Genomic DNA, 19,590 nt, shown 5'->3' on the forward strand with positions numbered 1-19,590 from the left:
GGCCAATATCTAGTTTTCTTTGCATCAATGTGAAAATGTTCCTATTACTAAATACAGTTTTGCTAGTTACAGTTCAAACTAGAAACGACGGAAGAAAGCGGTCCAACGCGCCACATTGCTTCCCGAAAGGGAGGGTGCATTTTCTACGCCATGTCTGACATTGCGTCTTAAATTTTCTAAAACTGACATAATTCCATCCTACCGAAAAAAGAAACAGATTTCGCAGTGAGGTTCTTTGAGATATTGCTAGAGATGGAAGTCTCTGGAGCTCTTGCCTCGCACGTCAGATTGGCCGAGCGGTCTAAGGCGCCAGATTTAAGCTCTGGTTCCCGCAAGGGAGCGTGGGTTCGAACCCCACATCTGACAAAGCATTTTAAACATTCTGAAACTAACATACTCCCTTGATCTTACAGAACAAGTAAATTATGCAGGAACACGCCGCAGATTTTACTAGAGACGACAGTGACAGCCCGAGCGGTCGAAAAGAAATAGCGGAACATACTTTTCCTGCGTCGAGGTTTAGCTCTTCTCACGGACGTTTCCGTTGTTGTTGTGCTGTGGCTCTGGGTTCCAAGCGACAGCGAGAAAACCTCAACAGCAACGCATACGTGTTTAAATGAATCTTAAGGCCTTAATAAAGATAGATGAAACGGTGGTTCAGGTGCTGGAGTTCTGAAGCGGCCGTATTGCGTGGGCAGTATGCTCACTAAGTTAATGTGTCATGCTAACAACGGGAAGGCTATGGGTTACATCCCACCAAGGGATATTCCATATTGCTTCCCTAAAAGGCAGCGCGAGAGACTGCCAGGCAAATCCCAAGTGATCTGTACAAGGACTGAGATGTCCGCACGTCTGGAAACGTTCTCGCCGACTTGTGTGCCACGCTGACGACGCGGGTTCTCGTCCGATCACCGAAGTTAAGCAGCGTTTTTGCGTGCTTAGTACACGGCTCAGTGGCTAACTAGGAAGTCTGCGTGCTGTTGGAATCTTTTATTTTGCCTTTTCCCTTAGTTTTCGGTGTTGCTGCGCGGTAATGATACGGTCCAGCACGCTGACCCCTCTCTTGCCTCTCGGGACGCAAATTCGCGAACCTGCGGCCACAGTCAAATGAAAGGGTCCGTTGTGCGTTTGTCGAGTTGGTCTCTCCCAGTCGTTTCTAGCGCCCTTCCTCTACATATACGACCATTTGCAAGCGTCAGCTTTCGCGTCAGCCGAGCAAAGTCGAGACAAGTCGACACATGGGGACACACGATGCTGTGAATCGCAATCCGCACTAGCCTACGCGGAGCGGGACGAGGGGCGAAGGAAAACCATTCGTAACACGACAGTTCGGAAATTCGACGATCGCGAGCGTTGGAAACACTCTCCTGGGTAAAGAAGACAACTTCGGTGCGGTGTCCGGGTTTCGAACCCGGATCAGCTACTTGGGAAGCAACCATGCTGACCGACACAGCACCACCGCCTTCTGCTACGCGCTGCTTGCGCCGTGATGTGTCGCCTTCCCTCCTGGCGCCAGAGGCCGAAGGCAATCTCGCTGTAGGCGCTCAACGCCGAGTGGAAGGCGAGCACATGTGAACCCGTTTTCCTGGTGCTGCTAGGGCCATATACTGAAACTGAGCGCAGAACTAACTTTTACTGAAGAATCTGCCCTTTAATGCACATCAGGGCGAACACGAAATTTCTAATATGAAGTACTCACTGACGATCCAAAGACGTTTCAGTATGTACGCGTCGGTACCACCGGGGCAGTGCCTAAGTATTGTAAAGTGAAGGTCGACAGTTTGAGCCTCACGGGAAGTATTTCATTGGCTTCCCACGAGTGCGTGATGCACAGCGTGGCTGTTGCTAGGAAACGGCCTTATTTGCCGTTGGCCAATATCTAGTTTTCTTTGCATCAATGTGAAAATGTTCCTATTACTAAATACAGTTTTGCTAGTTACAGTTCAAACTAGAAACGACGGAAGAAAGCGGTCCAACGCGCCACATTGCTTCCCGAAAGGGAGGGTGCATTTTCTACGCCATGTCTGACATTGCGTCTTAAATTTTCTAAAACTGACATAATTCCATCCTACCGAAAAAAGAAACAGATTTCGCAGTGAGGTTCTTTGAGATATTGCTAGAGATGGAAGTCTCTGGAGCTCTTGCCTCGCACGTCAGATTGGCCGAGCGGTCTAAGGCGCCAGATTTAAGCTCTGGTTCCCGCAAGGGAGCGTGGGTTCGAACCCCACATCTGACAAAGCATTTTAAACATTCTGAAACTAACATACTCCCTTGATCTTACAGAACAAGTAAATTATGCAGGAACACGCCGCAGATTTTACTAGAGACGACAGTGACAGCCCGAGCGGTCGAAAAGAAATAGCGGAACATACTTTTCCTGCGTCGAGGTTTAGCTCTTCTCACGGACGTTTCCGTTGTTGTTGTGCTGTGGCTCTGGGTTCCAAGCGACAGCGAGAAAACCTCAACAGCAACGCATACGTGTTTAAATGAATCTTAAGGCCTTAATAAAGATAGATGAAACGGTGGTTCAGGTGCTGGAGTTCTGAAGCGGCCGTATTGCGTGGGCAGTATGCTCACTAAGTTAATGTGTCATGCTAACAACGGGAAGGCTATGGGTTACATCCCACCAAGGGATATTCCATATTGCTTCCCTAAAAGGCAGCGCGAGAGACTGCCAGGCAAATCCCAAGTGATCTGTACAAGGACTGAGATGTCCGCACGTCTGGAAACGTTCTCGCCGACTTGTGTGCCACGCTGACGACGCGGGTTCTCGTCCGATCACCGAAGTTAAGCAGCGTTTTTGCGTGCTTAGTACACGGCTCAGTGGCTAACTAGGAAGTCTGCGTGCTGTTGGAATCTTTTATTTTGCCTTTTCCCTTAGTTTTCGGTGTTGCTGCGCGGTAATGATACGGTCCAGCACGCTGACCCCTCTCTTGCCTCTCGGGACGCAAATTCGCGAACCTGCGGCCACAGTCAAATGAAAGGGTCCGTTGTGCGTTTGTCGAGTTGGTCTCTCCCAGTCGTTTCTAGCGCCCTTCCTCTACATATACGACCATTTGCAAGCGTCAGATTTCGCGTCAGCCGAGCAAAGTCGAGACAAGTCGACACATGGGGACACACGATGCTGTGAATCGCAATCCGCACTAGCCTACGCGGAGCGGGACGAGGGGCGAAGGAAAACCATTCGTAACACGACAGTTCGGAAATTCGACGATCGCGAGCGTTGGAAACACTCTCCTGGGTAAAGAAGACAACTTCCGTGCGGTGTCCGGGTTTCGAACCCGGATCAGCTACTTGGGAAGCAACCATGCTGACCGACACAGCACCACCGCCTTCTGCTACGCGCTGCTTGCGCCGTGATGTGTCGCCTTCCCTCCTGGCGCCAGAGGCCGAAGGCAATCTCGCTGTAGGCGCTCAACGCCGAGTGGAAGGCGAGCACATGTGAACCCGTTTTCCTGGTGCTGCTAGGGCCATATACTGAAACTGAGCGCAGAACTAACTTTTACTGAAGAATCTGCCCTTTAATGCACATCAGGGCGAACACGAAATTTCTAATATGAAGTACTCACTGACGATCCAAAGACGTTTCAGTATGTACGCGTCGGTACCACCGGGGCAGTGCCTAAGTATTGTAAAGTGAAGGTCGACAGTTTGAGCCTCACGGGAAGTATTTCATTGGCTTCCCACGAGTGCGTGATGCACAGCGTGGCTGTTGCTAGGAAACGGCCTTATTTGCCGTTGGCCAATATCTAGTTTTCTTTGCATCAATGTGAAAATGTTCCTATTACTAAATACAGTTTTGCTAGTTACAGTTCAAACTAGAAACGACGGAAGAAAGCGGTCCAACGCGCCACATTGCTTCCCGAAAGGGAGGGTGCATTTTCTACGCCATGTCTGACATTGCGTCTTAAATTTTCTAAAACTGACATAATTCCATCCTACCGAAAAAAGAAACAGATTTCGCAGTGAGGTTCTTTGAGATATTGCTAGAGATGGAAGTCTCTGGAGCTCTTGCCTCGCACGTCAGATTGGCCGAGCGGTCTAAGGCGCCAGATTTAAGCTCTGGTTCCCGCAAGGGAGCGTGGGTTCGAACCCCACATCTGACAAAGCATTTTAAACATTCTGAAACTAACATACTCCCTTGATCTTACAGAACAAGTAAATTATGCAGGAACACGCCGCAGATTTTACTAGAGACGACAGTGACAGCCCGAGCGGTCGAAAAGAAATAGCGGAACATACTTTTCCTGCGTCGAGGTTTAGCTCTTCTCACGGACGTTTCCGTTGTTGTTGTGCTGTGGCTCTGGGTTCCAAGCGACAGCGAGAAAACCTCAACAGCAACGCATACGTGTTTAAATGAATCTTAAGGCCTTAATAAAGATAGATGAAACGGTGGTTCAGGTGCTGGAGTTCTGAAGCGGCCGTATTGCGTGGGCAGTATGCTCACTAAGTTAATGTGTCATGCTAACAACGGGAAGGCTATGGGTTACATCCCACCAAGGGATATTCCATATTGCTTCCCTAAAAGGCAGCGCGAGAGACTGCCAGGCAAATCCCAAGTGATCTGTACAAGGACTGAGATGTCCGCACGTCTGGAAACGTTCTCGCCGACTTGTGTGCCACGCTGACGACGCGGGTTCTCGTCCGATCACCGAAGTTAAGCAGCGTTTTTGCGTGCTTAGTACACGGCTCAGTGGCTAACTAGGAAGTCTGCGTGCTGTTGGAATCTTTTATTTTGCCTTTTCCCTTAGTTTTCGGTGTTGCTGCGCGGTAATGATACGGTCCAGCACGCTGACCCCTCTCTTGCCTCTCGGGACGCAAATTCGCGAACCTGCGGCCACAGTCAAATGAAAGGGTCCGTTGTGCGTTTGTCGAGTTGGTCTCTCCCAGTCGTTTCTAGCGCCCTTCCTCTACATATACGACCATTTGCAAGCGTCAGCTTTCGCGTCAGCCGAGCAAAGTCGAGACAAGTCGACACATGGGGACACACGATGCTGTGAATCGCAATCCGCACTAGCCTACGCGGAGCGGGACGAGGGGCGAAGGAAAACCATTCGTAACACGACAGTTCGGAAATTCGACGATCGCGAGCGTTGGAAACACTCTCCTGGGTAAAGAAGACAACTTCGGTGCGGTGTCCGGGTTTCGAACCCGGATCAGCTACTTGGGAAGCAACCATGCTGACCGACACAGCACCACCGCCTTCTGCTACGCGCTGCTTGCGCCGTGATGTGTCGCCTTCCCTCCTGGCGCCAGAGGCCGAAGGCAATCTCGCTGTAGGCGCTCAACGCCGAGTGGAAGGCGAGCACATGTGAACCCGTTTTCCTGGTGCTGCTAGGGCCATATACTGAAACTGAGCGCAGAACTAACTTTTACTGAAGAATCTGCCCTTTAATGCACATCAGGGCGAACACGAAATTTCTAATATGAAGTACTCACTGACGATCCAAAGACGTTTCAGTATGTACGCGTCGGTACCACCGGGGCAGTGCCTAAGTATTGTAAAGTGAAGGTCGACAGTTTGAGCCTCACGGGAAGTATTTCATTGGCTTCCCACGAGTGCGTGATGCACAGCGTGGCTGTTGCTAGGAAACGGCCTTATTTGCCGTTGGCCAATATCTAGTTTTCTTTGCATCAATGTGAAAATGTTCCTATTACTAAATACAGTTTTGCTAGTTACAGTTCAAACTAGAAACGACGGAAGAAAGCGGTCCAACGCGCCACATTGCTTCCCGAAAGGGAGGGTGCATTTTCTACGCCATGTCTGACATTGCGTCTTAAATTTTCTAAAACTGACATAATTCCATCCTACCGAAAAAAGAAACAGATTTCGCAGTGAGGTTCTTTGAGATATTGCTAGAGATGGAAGTCTCTGGAGCTCTTGCCTCGCACGTCAGATTGGCCGAGCGGTCTAAGGCGCCAGATTTAAGCTCTGGTTCCCGCAAGGGAGCGTGGGTTCGAACCCCACATCTGACAAAGCATTTTAAACATTCTGAAACTAACATACTCCCTTGATCTTACAGAACAAGTAAATTATGCAGGAACACGCCGCAGATTTTACTAGAGACGACAGTGACAGCCCGAGCGGTCGAAAAGAAATAGCGGAACATACTTTTCCTGCGTCGAGGTTTAGCTCTTCTCACGGACGTTTCCGTTGTTGTTGTGCTGTGGCTCTGGGTTCCAAGCGACAGCGAGAAAACCTCAACAGCAACGCATACGTGTTTAAATGAATCTTAAGGCCTTAATAAAGATAGATGAAACGGTGGTTCAGGTGCTGGAGTTCTGAAGCGGCCGTATTGCGTGGGCAGTATGCTCACTAAGTTAATGTGTCATGCTAACAACGGGAAGGCTATGGGTTACATCCCACCAAGGGATATTCCATATTGCTTCCCTAAAAGGCAGCGCGAGAGACTGCCAGGCAAATCCCAAGTGATCTGTACAAGGACTGAGATGTCCGCACGTCTGGAAACGTTCTCGCCGACTTGTGTGCCACGCTGACGACGCGGGTTCTCGTCCGATCACCGAAGTTAAGCAGCGTTTTTGCGTGCTTAGTACACGGCTCAGTGGCTAACTAGGAAGTCTGCGTGCTGTTGGAATCTTTTATTTTGCCTTTTCCCTTAGTTTTCGGTGTTGCTGCGCGGTAATGATACGGTCCAGCACGCTGACCCCTCTCTTGCCTCTCGGGACGCAAATTCGCGAACCTGCGGCCACAGTCAAATGAAAGGGTCCGTTGTGCGTTTGTCGAGTTGGTCTCTCCCAGTCGTTTCTAGCGCCCTTCCTCTACATATACGACCATTTGCAAGCGTCAGCTTTCGCGTCAGCCGAGCAAAGTCGAGACAAGTCGACACATGGGGACACACGATGCTGTGAATCGCAATCCGCACTAGCCTACGCGGAGCGGGACGAGGGGCGAAGGAAAACCATTCGTAACACGACAGTTCGGAAATTCGACGATCGCGAGCGTTGGAAACACTCTCCTGGGTAAAGAAGACAACTTCCGTGCGGTGTCCGGGTTTCGAACCCGGATCAGCTACTTGGGAAGCAACCATGCTGACCGACACAGCACCACCGCCTTCTGCTACGCGCTGCTTGCGCCGTGATGTGTCGCCTTCCCTCCTGGCGCCAGAGGCCGAAGGCAATCTCGCTGTAGGCGCTCAACGCCGAGTGGAAGGCGAGCACATGTGAACCCGTTTTCCTGGTGCTGCTAGGGCCATATACTGAAACTGAGCGCAGAACTAACTTTTACTGAAGAATCTGCCCTTTAATGCACATCAGGGCGAACACGAAATTTCTAATATGAAGTACTCACTGACGATCCAAAGACGTTTCAGTATGTACGCGTCGGTACCACCGGGGCAGTGCCTAAGTATTGTAAAGTGAAGGTCGACAGTTTGAGCCTCACGGGAAGTATTTCATTGGCTTCCCACGAGTGCGTGATGCACAGCGTGGCTGTTGCTAGGAAACGGCCTTATTTGCCGTTGGCCAATATCTAGTTTTCTTTGCATCAATGTGAAAATGTTCCTATTACTAAATACAGTTTTGCTAGTTACAGTTCAAACTAGAAACGACGGAAGAAAGCGGTCCAACGCGCCACATTGCTTCCCGAAAGGGAGGGTGCATTTTCTACGCCATGTCTGACATTGCGTCTTAAATTTTCTAAAACTGACATAATTCCATCCTACCGAAAAAAGAAACAGATTTCGCAGTGAGGTTCTTTGAGATATTGCTAGAGATGGAAGTCTCTGGAGCTCTTGCCTCGCACGTCAGATTGGCCGAGCGGTCTAAGGCGCCAGATTTAAGCTCTGGTTCCCGCAAGGGAGCGTGGGTTCGAACCCCACATCTGACAAAGCATTTTAAACATTCTGAAACTAACATACTCCCTTGATCTTACAGAACAAGTAAATTATGCAGGAACACGCCGCAGATTTTACTAGAGACGACAGTGACAGCCCGAGCGGTCGAAAAGAAATAGCGGAACATACTTTTCCTGCGTCGAGGTTTAGCTCTTCTCACGGACGTTTCCGTTGTTGTTGTGCTGTGGCTCTGGGTTCCAAGCGACAGCGAGAAAACCTCAACAGCAACGCATACGTGTTTAAATGAATCTTAAGGCCTTAATAAAGATAGATGAAACGGTGGTTCAGGTGCTGGAGTTCTGAAGCGGCCGTATTGCGTGGGCAGTATGCTCACTAAGTTAATGTGTCATGCTAACAACGGGAAGGCTATGGGTTACATCCCACCAAGGGATATTCCATATTGCTTCCCTAAAAGGCAGCGCGAGAGACTGCCAGGCAAATCCCAAGTGATCTGTACAAGGACTGAGATGTCCGCACGTCTGGAAACGTTCTCGCCGACTTGTGTGCCACGCTGACGACGCGGGTTCTCGTCCGATCACCGAAGTTAAGCAGCGTTTTTGCGTGCTTAGTACACGGCTCAGTGGCTAACTAGGAAGTCTGCGTGCTGTTGGAATCTTTTATTTTGCCTTTTCCCTTAGTTTTCGGTGTTGCTGCGCGGTAATGATACGGTCCAGCACGCTGACCCCTCTCTTGCCTCTCGGGACGCAAATTCGCGAACCTGCGGCCACAGTCAAATGAAAGGGTCCGTTGTGCGTTTGTCGAGTTGGTCTCTCCCAGTCGTTTCTAGCGCCCTTCCTCTACATATACGACCATTTGCAAGCGTCAGCTTTCGCGTCAGCCGAGCAAAGTCGAGACAAGTCGACACATGGGGACACACGATGCTGTGAATCGCAATCCGCACTAGCCTACGCGGAGCGGGACGAGGGGCGAAGGAAAACCATTCGTAACACGACAGTTCGGAAATTCGACGATCGCGAGCGTTGGAAACACTCTCCTGGGTAAAGAAGACAACTTCCGTGCGGTGTCCGGGTTTCGAACCCGGATCAGCTACTTGGGAAGCAACCATGCTGACCGACACAGCACCACCGCCTTCTGCTACGCGCTGCTTGCGCCGTGATGTGTCGCCTTCCCTCCTGGCGCCAGAGGCCGAAGGCAATCTCGCTGTAGGCGCTCAACGCCGAGTGGAAGGCGAGCACATGTGAACCCGTTTTCCTGGTGCTGCTAGGGCCATATACTGAAACTGAGCGCAGAACTAACTTTTACTGAAGAATCTGCCCTTTAATGCACATCAGGGCGAACACGAAATTTCTAATATGAAGTACTCACTGACGATCCAAAGACGTTTCAGTATGTACGCGTCGGTACCATCGGGGCAGTGCCTAATTATTGTAAAGTGAAGGTCGACAGTTTGAGCCTCACGGGAAGTATTTCATTGGCTTCCCACGAGTGCGTGATGCACAGCGTGGCTGTTGCTAGGAAACGGCCTTATTTGCCGTTGGCCAATATCTAGTTTTCTTTGCATCAATGTGAAAATGTTCCTATTACTAAATACAGTTTTGCTAGTTACAGTTCAAACTAGAAACGACGGAAGAAAGCGGTCCAACGCGCCACATTGCTTCCCGAAAGGGAGGGTGCATTTTCTACGCCATGTCTGACATTGCGTCTTAAATTTTCTAAAACTGACATAATTCCATCCTACCGAAAAAAGAAACAGATTTCGCAGTGAGGTTCTTTGAGATATTGCTAGAGATGGAAGTCTCTGGAGCTCTTGCCTCGCACGTCAGATTGGCCGAGCGGTCTAAGGCGCCAGATTTAAGCTCTGGTTCCCGCAAGGGAGCGTGGGTTCGAACCCCACATCTGACAAAGCATTTTAAACATTCTGAAACTAACATACTCCCTTGATCTTACAGAACAAGTAAATTATGCAGGAACACGCCGCAGATTTTACTAGAGACGACAGTGACAGCCCGAGCGGTCGAAAAGAAATAGCGGAACATACTTTTCCTGCGTCGAGGTTTAGCTCTTCTCACGGACGTTTCCGTTGTTGTTGTGCTGTGGCTCTGGGTTCCAAGCGACAGCGAGAAAACCTCAACAGCAACGCATACGTGTTTAAATGAATCTTAAGGCCTTAATAAAGATAGATGAAACGGTGGTTCAGGTGCTGGAGTTCTGAAGCGGCCGTATTGCGTGGGCAGTATGCTCACTAAGTTAATGTGTCATGCTAACAACGGGAAGGCTATGGGTTACATCCCACCAAGGGATATTCCATATTGCTTCCCTAAAAGGCAGCGCGAGAGACTGCCAGGCAAATCCCAAGTGATCTGTACAAGGACTGAGATGTCCGCACGTCTGGAAACGTTCTCGCCGACTTGTGTGCCACGCTGACGACGCGGGTTCTCGTCCGATCACCGAAGTTAAGCAGCGTTTTTGCGTGCTTAGTACACGGCTCAGTGGCTAACTAGGAAGTCTGCGTGCTGTTGGAATCTTTTATTTTGCCTTTTCCCTTAGTTTTCGGTGTTGCTGCGCGGTAATGATACGGTCCAGCACGCTGACCCCTCTCTTGCCTCTCGGGACGCAAATTCGCGAACCTGCGGCCACAGTCAAATGAAAGGGTCCGTTGTGCGTTTGTCGAGTTGGTCTCTCCCAGTCGTTTCTAGCGCCCTTCCTCTACATATACGACCATTTGCAAGCGTCAGCTTTCGCGTCAGCCGAGCAAAGTCGAGACAAGTCGACACATGGGGACACACGATGCTGTGAATCGCAATCCGCACTAGCCTACGCGGAGCGGGACGAGGGGCGAAGGAAAACCATTCGTAACACGACAGTTCGGAAATTCGACGATCGCGAGCGTTGGAAACACTCTCCTGGGTAAAGAAGACAACTTCCGTGCGGTGTCCGGGTTTCGAACCCGGATCAGCTACTTGGGAAGCAACCATGCTGACCGACACAGCACCACCGCCTTCTGCTACGCGCTGCTTGCGCCGTGATGTGTCGCCTTCCCTCCTGGCGCCAGAGGCCGAAGGCAATCTCGCTGTAGGCGCTCAACGCCGAGTGGAAGGCGAGCACATGTGAACCCGTTTTCCTGGTGCTGCTAGGGCCATATACTGAAACTGAGCGCAGAACTAACTTTTACTGAAGAATCTGCCCTTTAATGCACATCAGGGCGAACACGAAATTTCTAATATGAAGTACTCACTGACGATCCAAAGACGTTTCAGTATGTACGCGTCGGTACCATCGGGGCAGTGCCTAATTATTGTAAAGTGAAGGTCGACAGTTTGAGCCTCACGGGAAGTATTTCATTGGCTTCCCACGAGTGCGTGATGCACAGCGTGGCTGTTGCTAGGAAACGGCCTTATTTGCCGTTGGCCAATATCTAGTTTTCTTTGCATCAATGTGAAAATGTTCCTATTACTAAATACAGTTTTGCTAGTTACAGTTCAAACTAGAAACGACGGAAGAAAGCGGTCCAACGCGCCACATTGCTTCCCGAAAGGGAGGGTGCATTTTCTACGCCATGTCTGACATTGCGTCTTAAATTTTCTAAAACTGACATAATTCCATCCTACCGAAAAAAGAAACAGATTTCGCAGTGAGGTTCTTTGAGATATTGCTAGAGATGGAAGTCTCTGGAGCTCTTGCCTCGCACGTCAGATTGGCCGAGCGGTCTAAGGCGCCAGATTTAAGCTCTGGTTCCCGCAAGGGAGCGTGGGTTCGAACCCCACATCTGACAAAGCATTTTAAACATTCTGAAACTAACATACTCCCTTGATCTTACAGAACAAGTAAATTATGCAGGAACACGCCGCAGATTTTACTAGAGACGACAGTGACAGCCCGAGCGGTCGAAAAGAAATAGCGGAACATACTTTTCCTGCGTCGAGGTTTAGCTCTTCTCACGGACGTTTCCGTTGTTGTTGTGCTGTGGCTCTGGGTTCCAAGCGACAGCGAGAAAACCTCAACAGCAACGCATACGTGTTTAAATGAATCTTAAGGCCTTAATAAAGATAGATGAAACGGTGGTTCAGGTGCTGGAGTTCTGAAGCGGCCGTATTGCGTGGGCAGTATGCTCACTAAGTTAATGTGTCATGCTAACAACGGGAAGGCTATGGGTTACATCCCACCAAGGGATATTCCATATTGCTTCCCTAAAAGGCAGCGCGAGAGACTGCCAGGCAAATCCCAAGTGATCTGTACAAGGACTGAGATGTCCGCACGTCTGGAAACGTTCTCGCCGACTTGTGTGCCACGCTGACGACGCGGGTTCTCGTCCGATCACCGAAGTTAAGCAGCGTTTTTGCGTGCTTAGTACACGGCTCAGTGGCTAACTAGGAAGTCTGCGTGCTGTTGGAATCTTTTATTTTGCCTTTTCCCTTAGTTTTCGGTGTTGCTGCGCGGTAATGATACGGTCCAGCACGCTGACCCCTCTCTTGCCTCTCGGGACGCAAATTCGCGAACCTGCGGCCACAGTCAAATGAAAGGGTCCGTTGTGCGTTTGTCGAGTTGGTCTCTCCCAGTCGTTTCTAGCGCCCTTCCTCTACATATACGACCATTTGCAAGCGTCAGCTTTCGCGTCAGCCGAGCAAAGTCGAGACAAGTCGACACATGGGGACACACGATGCTGTGAATCGCAATCCGCACTAGCCTACGCGGAGCGGGACGAGGGGCGAAGGAAAACCATTCGTAACACGACAGTTCGGAAATTCGACGATCGCGAGCGTTGGAAACACTCTCCTGGGTAAAGAAGACAACTTCCGTGCGGTGTCCGGGTTTCGAACCCGGATCAGCTACTTGGGAAGCAACCATGCTGACCGACACAGCACCACCGCCTTCTGCTACGCGCTGCTTGCGCCGTGATGTGTCGCCTTCCCTCCTGGCGCCAGAGGCCGAAGGCAATCTCGCTGTAGGCGCTCAACGCCGAGTGGAAGGCGAGCACATGTGAACCCGTTTTCCTGGTGCTGCTAGGGCCATATACTGAAACTGAGCGCAGAACTAACTTTTACTGAAGAATCTGCCCTTTAATGCACATCAGGGCGAACACGAAATTTCTAATATGAAGTACTCACTGACGATCCAAAGACGTTTCAGTATGTACGCGTCGGTACCACCGGGGCAGTGCCTAAGTATTGTAAAGTGAAGGTCGACAGTTTGAGCCTCACGGGAAGTATTTCATTGGCTTCCCACGAGTGCGTGATGCACAGCGTGGCTGTTGCTAGGAAACGGCCTTATTTGCCGTTGGCCAATATCTAGTTTTCTTTGCATCAATGTGAAAATGTTCCTATTACTAAATACAGTTTTGCTAGTTACAGTTCAAACTAGAAACGACGGAAGAAAGCGGTCCAACGCGCCACATTGCTTCCCGAAAGGGAGGGTGCATTTTCTACGCCATGTCTGACATTGCGTCTTAAATTTTCTAAAACTGACATAATTCCATCCTACCGAAAAAAGAAACAGATTTCGCAGTGAGGTTCTTTGAGATATTGCTAGAGATGGAAGTCTCTGGAGCTCTTGCCTCGCACGTCAGATTGGCCGAGCGGTCTAAGGCGCCAGATTTAAGCTCTGGTTCCCGCAAGGGAGCGTGGGTTCGAACCCCACATCTGACAAAGCATTTTAAACATTCTGAAACTAACATACTCCCTTGATCTTACAGAACAAGTAAATTATGCAGGAACACGCCGCAGATTTTACTAGAGACGACAGTGACAGCCCGAGCGGTCGAAAAGAAATAGCGGAACATACTTTTCCTGCGTCGAGGTTTAGCTCTTCTCACGGACGTTTCCGTTGTTGTTGTGCTGTGGCTCTGGGTTCCAAGCGACAGCGAGAAAACCTCAACAGCAACGCATACGTGTTTAAATGAATCTTAAGGCCTTAATAAAGATAGATGAAACGGTGGTTCAGGTGCTGGAGTTCTGAAGCGGCCGTATTGCGTGGGCAGTATGCTCACTAAGTTAATGTGTCATGCTAACAACGGGAAGGCTATGGGTTACATCCCACCAAGGGATATTCCATATTGCTTCCCTAAAAGGCAGCGCGAGAGACTGCCAGGCAAATCCCAAGTGATCTGTACAAGGACTGAGATGTCCGCACGTCTGGAAACGTTCTCGCCGACTTGTGTGCCACGCTGACGACGCGGGTTCTCGTCCGATCACCGAAGTTAAGCAGCGTTTTTGCGTGCTTAGTACACGGCTCAGTGGCTAACTAGGAAGTCTGCGTGCTGTTGGAATCTTTTATTTTGCCTTTTCCCTTAGTTTTCGGTGTTGCTGCGCGGTAATGATACGGTCCAGCACGCTGACCCCTCTCTTGCCTCTCGGGACGCAAATTCGCGAACCTGCGGCCACAGTCAAATGAAAGGGTCCGTTGTGCGTTTGTCGAGTTGGTCTCTCCCAGTCGTTTCTAGCGCCCTTCCTCTACATATACGACCATTTGCAAGCGTCAGCTTTCGCGTCAGCCGAGCAAAGTCGAGACAAGTCGACACATGGGGACACACGATGCTGTGAATCGCAATCCGCACTAGCCTACGCGGAGCGGGACGAGGGGCGAAGGAAAACCATTCGTAACACGACAGTTCGGAAATTCGACGATCGCGAGCGTTGGAAACACTCTCCTGGGTAAAGAAGACAACTTCCGTGCGGTGTCCGGGTTTCGAACCCGGATCAGCTACTTGGGAAGCAACCATGCTGACCGACACAGCACCACCGCCTTCTGCTACGCGCTGCTTGCGCCGTGATGTGTCGCCTTCCCTCCTGGCGCCAGAGGCCGAAGGCAATCTCGCTGTAGGCGCTCAACGCCGAGTGGAAGGCGAGCACATGTGAACCCGTTTTCCTGGTGCTGCTAGGGCCATATACTGAAACTGAGCGCAGAACTAACTTTTACTGAAGAATCTGCCCTTTAATGCACATCAGGGCGAACACGAAATTTCTAATATGAAGTACTCACTGACGATCCAAAGACGTTTCAGTATGTACGCGTCGGTACCACCGGGGCAGTGCCTAAGTATTGTAAAGTGAAGGTCGACAGTTTGAGCCTCACGGGAAGTATTTCATTGGCTTCCCACGAGTGCGTGATGCACAGCGTGGCTGTTGCTAGGAAACGGCCTTATTTGCCGTTGGCCAATATCTAGTTTTCTTTGCATCAATGTGAAAATGTTCCTATTACTAAATACAGTTTTGCTAGTTACAGTTCAAACTAGAAACGACGGAAGAAAGCGGTCCAACGCGCCACATTGCTTCCCGAAAGGGAGGGTGCATTTTCTACGCCATGTCTGACATTGCGTCTTAAATTTTCTAAAACTGACATAATTCCATCCTACCGAAAAAAGAAACAGATTTCGCAGTGAGGTTCTTTGAGATATTGCTAGAGATGGAAGTCTCTGGAGCTCTTGCCTCGCACGTCAGATTGGCCGAGCGGTCTAAGGCGCCAGATTTAAGCTCTGGTTCCCGCAAGGGAGCGTGGGTTCGAACCCCACATCTGACAAAGCATTTTAAACATTCTGAAACTAACATACTCCCTTGATCTTACAGAACAAGTAAATTATGCAGGAACACGCCGCAGATTTTACTAGAGACGACAGTGACAGCCCGAGCGGTCGAAAAGAAATAGCGGAACATACTTTTCCTGCGTCGAGGTTTAGCTCTTCTCACGGACGTTTCCGTTGTTGTTGTGCTGTGGCTCTGGGTTCCAAGCGACAGCGAGAAAACCTCAACAGCAACGCATACGTGTTTAAATGAATCTTAAGGCCTTAATAAAGATAGATGAAACGGTGGTTCAGGTGCTGGAGTTCTGAAGCGGCCGTATTGCGTGGGCAGTATGCTCACTAAGTTAATGTGTCATGCTAACAACGGAAGGCTATGGGTTACATCCACCAAGGGATATTCCATATTGCTTCCCTAAAAGGCAGCGCGAGAGACTGCCAGGCAAATCCCAAGTGATCTGTACAAGGACTGAGATGTCCGCACGTCTGGAAACGTTCTCGCCGACTTGTGTGCCACGCTGACGACGCGGGTTCTCGTCGATCACCGAAGTTAAGCAGCGTTTTTGCGTGCTTAGTACACGGCTCAGTGGCTAACTAGGAAGTCTGCGTGCTGTTGGAATCTTTTATTTTGCCTTTTCCCTTAGTTTTCGGTGTTGCTGCGCGGTAATGATACGGTCCAGCACGCTGACCCCTCTCTTGCCTCTCGGGACGCAAATTCGCGAACCTGCGGCCACAGTCAAATGAAAGGGGTCCGTTGTGCGTTTGTCGAGTTGGTCTCTCCCAGTCGTTTCTAGCGCCCTTCCTCTACATATACGACCATTTGCAAGCGTCAGCTTTCGCGTCAGCCGAGCAAAGTCGAGACAAGTCGACACATGGGGACACACGATGCTGTGAATCGCAATCCGCACTAGCCTACGCGGAGCGGACGAGGGGCGAAGGAAAACCATTCGTAACACGACAGTTCGGAAATTCGACGATCGCGAGCGTTGGAAACACTCTCCTGGGTAAAGAAGACAACTTCGGTGCGGTGTCCGGGTTTCGAACCCGGATCAGCTACTTGGGAAGCAACCATGCTGACCGACACAGCACCACCGCCTTCTGCTACGCGCTGCTTGCGCCGTGATGTGTCGCCTTCCCTCCTGGCGCCAGAGGCCGAAGGCAATCTCGCTGTAGGCGCTCAACGCCGAGTGGAAGGCGAGCACATGTGAACCCGTTTTCCTGGTGCTGCTAGGGCCATATACTGAAACTGAGCGCAGAACTAACTTTTACTGAAGAATCTGCCCTTTAATGCACATCAGGGCGAACACGAAATTTCTAATATGAAGTACTCACTGACGATCCAAAGACGTTTCAGTATGTACGCGTCGGTACCACCGGGGCAGTGCCTAAGTATTGTAAAGTGAAGGTCGACAGTTTGAGCCTCACGGGAAGTATTTCATTGGCTTCCCACGAGTGCGTGATGCACAGCGTGGCTGTTGCTAGGAAACGGCCTTATTTGCCGTTGGCCAATATCTAGTTTTCTTTGCATCAATGTGAAAATGTTCCTATTACTAAATACAGTTTTGCTAGTTACAGTTCAAACTAGAAACGACGGAAGAAAGCGGTCCAACGCGCCACATTGCTTCCCGAAAGGGAGGGTGCATTTTCTACGCCATGTCTGACATTGCGTCTTAAATTTTCTAAAACTGACATAATTCCATCCTACCGAAAAAAGAAACAGATTTCGCAGTGAGGTTCTTTGAGATATTGCTAGAGATGGAAGTCTCTGAGCTCTTGCCTCGCACGTCAGATTGGCCGAGCGGTCTAAGGCGCCAGATTTAAGCTCTGGTTCCCGCAAGGGAGCGTGGGTTCGAACCCCACATCTGACAAAGCATTTTAAACATTCTGAAACTAACATACTCCCTTGATCTTACAGAACAAGTAAATTATGCAGGAACACGCCGCAGATTTTACTAGAGACGACAGTGACAGCCCGAGCGGTCGAAAAGAAATAGCGGAACATACTTTTCCTGCGTCGAGGTTTAGCTCTTCTCACGGACGTTTCCGTTGTTGTTGTGCTGTGGCTCTGGGTTCCAAGCGACAGCGAGAAAACCTCAACAGCAACGCATACGTGTTTAAATGAATCTTAAGGCCTTAATAAAGATAGATGAAACGGTGGTTCAGGTGCTGGAGTTCTGAAGCGGCCGTATTGCGTGGGCAGTATGCTCACTAAGTTAATGTGTCATGCTAACAACGGGAAGGCTATGGGTTACATCCCACAAGGGATATTCCATATTGCTTCCCTAAAAGGCAGCGCGAGAGACTGCCAGGCAAATCCCAAGTGATCTGTACAAGGACTGAGATGTCCCGCACGTCTGGAAACGTTCTCGCCGACTTGTGTGCCACGCTGACGACGCGGGTTCTCGTCCGATCACCGAAGTTAAGCAGCGTTTTTGCGTGCTTAGTACACGGCTCAGTGGCTAACTAGGAAGTCTGCGTGCTGTTGGAATCTTTTATTTTGCCTTTTCCCTTAGTTTTCGGTGTTGCTGCGCGGTAATGATACGGTCCAGCACGCTGACCCCTCTCTTGCCTCTCGGGACGCAAATTCGCGAACCTGCGGCCACAGTCAAATGAAAGGGTCCGTTGTGCGTTTGTCGAGTTGGTCTCTCCCAGTCGTTTCTAGCGCCCTTCCTCTACATATACGACCATTTGCAAGCGTCAGCTTTCGCGTCAGCCGAGCAAAGTCGAGACAAGTCGACACATGGGGACACACGATGCTGTGAATCGCAATCCGCACTAGCCTACGCGGAGCGGGACGAGGGGCGAAGGAAAACCATTCGTAACACGACAGTTCGGAAATTCGACGATCGCGAGCGTTGGAAACACTCTCCTGGGTAAAGAAGACAACTTCCGTGCGGTGTCCGGGTTTCGAACCCGATCAGCTACTTGGGAAGCAACCATGCTGACCGACACAGCACCACCGCCTTCTGCTACGCGCTGCTTGCGCCGTGATGTGTCGCCTTCCCTCCTGGCGCCAGAGGCCGAAGGCAATCTCGCTGTAGGCGCTCAACGCCGAGTGGAAGGCGAGCACATGTGAACCCGTTTTCCTGGTGCTGCTAGGGCCATATACTGAAACTGAGGCGCAGAACTAACTTTTACTGAGAATCTGCCCTTTAATGCACATCAGGGCGAACACGAAATTTCTAATATGAAGTACTCACTGACGATCCAAAGGACGTTTCAGTATGTACGCGTCGGTACCACCGGGGCAGTGCCTAAGTATTGTAAAGTGAAGGTCGACAGTTTGAGCCTCACGGGAAGTATTTCATTGGCTTCCCACGAGTGCGTGATGCACAGCGTGGCTGTTGCTAGGAAACGGCCTTATTTGCCGTTGGCCAATATCTAGTTTTCTTTGCATCAATGTGAAAATGTTCCTATTACTAAATACAGTTTTGCTAGTTACAGTTCAAACTAGAAACGACGGAAGAAAGCGGTCCAACGCGCCACATTGCTTCCCGAAAGGGAGGGTGCATTTTCTACGCCATGTCTGACATTGCGTCTTAAATTTTCTAAAACTGACATAATTCCATCCTACCGAAAAAAGAAACAGATTTCGCAGTGAGGTTCTTTGAGATATTGCTAGAGATGGAAGTCTCTGGAGCTCTTGCCTCGCACGTCAGATTGGCCGAGCGGTCTAAGGCGCCAGATTTAAGCTCTGGTTCCCGCAAGGGAGCGTGGGTTCGAACCCCACATCTGACAAAGCATTTTAAACATTCTGAAACTAACATACTCCCTTGATCTTACAGAACAAGTAAATTATGCAGGAACACGCCGCAGATTTTACTAGAGACGACAGTGACAGCCCGAGCGGTCGAAAAGAAATAGCGGAACATACTTTTCCTGCGTCGAGGTTTAGCTCTTCTCACGGACGTTTCCCGTTGTTGTTGTGCTGTGGCTCTGGGTTCCAAGCGACAGCGAGAAAACCTCAACAGCAACGCATACGTGTTTAAATGAATCTTAAGGCCTTAATAAAGATAGATGAAACGGTGGTTCAGGTGCTGGAGTTCTGAAGCGGCCGTATTGCGTGGGCAGTATGCTCACTAAGTTAATGTGTCATGCTAACAACGGAAGGCTATGGGTTACATCCCACCAAGGGATATTCCATATTGCTTCCCTAAAAGGCAGCGCGAGAGACTGCCAGGCAAATCCCAAGTGATCTGTACAAGGACTGAGATGTCCGCACGTCTGAAACGTTCTCGCCGACTTGTGTGCCACGCTGACGACGCG

The 19,590-nt window shown here is 50.1% G+C and overlaps 11 non-coding genes across 11 annotated transcripts; all 11 read left to right on the forward strand.

Moving 5' to 3' along the window:
- Positions 1 to 282: 282 nt before the first annotated feature.
- On the forward strand, positions 283 to 366 carry Trnal-uaa (transfer RNA leucine (anticodon UAA)). Its single transcript has one exon. It is a non-coding gene; the product is annotated as a tRNA-Leu (tRNA).
- A 1,786-nt stretch (positions 367 to 2,152) lies between these two features.
- On the forward strand, positions 2,153 to 2,236 carry Trnal-uaa (transfer RNA leucine (anticodon UAA)). Its single transcript has one exon. It is a non-coding gene; the product is annotated as a tRNA-Leu (tRNA).
- A 1,786-nt stretch (positions 2,237 to 4,022) lies between these two features.
- Positions 4,023 to 4,106, forward strand: Trnal-uaa (transfer RNA leucine (anticodon UAA)). The gene has a single exon. It is a non-coding gene; the product is annotated as a tRNA-Leu (tRNA).
- Positions 4,107 to 5,892: 1,786 nt separating this feature from the next.
- Positions 5,893 to 5,976, forward strand: Trnal-uaa (transfer RNA leucine (anticodon UAA)). The gene has a single exon. It is a non-coding gene; the product is annotated as a tRNA-Leu (tRNA).
- Positions 5,977 to 7,762: 1,786 nt separating this feature from the next.
- Trnal-uaa (transfer RNA leucine (anticodon UAA)) lies at positions 7,763 to 7,846 on the forward strand. Its single transcript has one exon. It is a non-coding gene; the product is annotated as a tRNA-Leu (tRNA).
- A 1,786-nt stretch (positions 7,847 to 9,632) lies between these two features.
- Trnal-uaa (transfer RNA leucine (anticodon UAA)) lies at positions 9,633 to 9,716 on the forward strand. Its single transcript has one exon. It is a non-coding gene; the product is annotated as a tRNA-Leu (tRNA).
- A 1,786-nt stretch (positions 9,717 to 11,502) lies between these two features.
- Trnal-uaa (transfer RNA leucine (anticodon UAA)) lies at positions 11,503 to 11,586 on the forward strand. Its single transcript has one exon. It is a non-coding gene; the product is annotated as a tRNA-Leu (tRNA).
- Positions 11,587 to 13,372: 1,786 nt separating this feature from the next.
- Positions 13,373 to 13,456, forward strand: Trnal-uaa (transfer RNA leucine (anticodon UAA)). Its single transcript has one exon. It is a non-coding gene; the product is annotated as a tRNA-Leu (tRNA).
- Positions 13,457 to 15,242: 1,786 nt separating this feature from the next.
- Trnal-uaa (transfer RNA leucine (anticodon UAA)) lies at positions 15,243 to 15,326 on the forward strand. The gene has a single exon. It is a non-coding gene; the product is annotated as a tRNA-Leu (tRNA).
- A 1,782-nt stretch (positions 15,327 to 17,108) lies between these two features.
- On the forward strand, positions 17,109 to 17,192 carry Trnal-uaa (transfer RNA leucine (anticodon UAA)). The gene has a single exon. It is a non-coding gene; the product is annotated as a tRNA-Leu (tRNA).
- A 1,786-nt stretch (positions 17,193 to 18,978) lies between these two features.
- On the forward strand, positions 18,979 to 19,062 carry Trnal-uaa (transfer RNA leucine (anticodon UAA)). Its single transcript has one exon. It is a non-coding gene; the product is annotated as a tRNA-Leu (tRNA).
- Positions 19,063 to 19,590: the final 528 nt, after the last annotated feature.

Source organism: Schistocerca serialis, unplaced genomic scaffold (assembly GCF_023864345.2).
Source record: "Schistocerca serialis cubense isolate TAMUIC-IGC-003099 unplaced genomic scaffold, iqSchSeri2.2 HiC_scaffold_368, whole genome shotgun sequence".
NCBI classification, from domain to species: Eukaryota; Metazoa; Arthropoda; class Insecta; order Orthoptera; family Acrididae; genus Schistocerca; species Schistocerca serialis.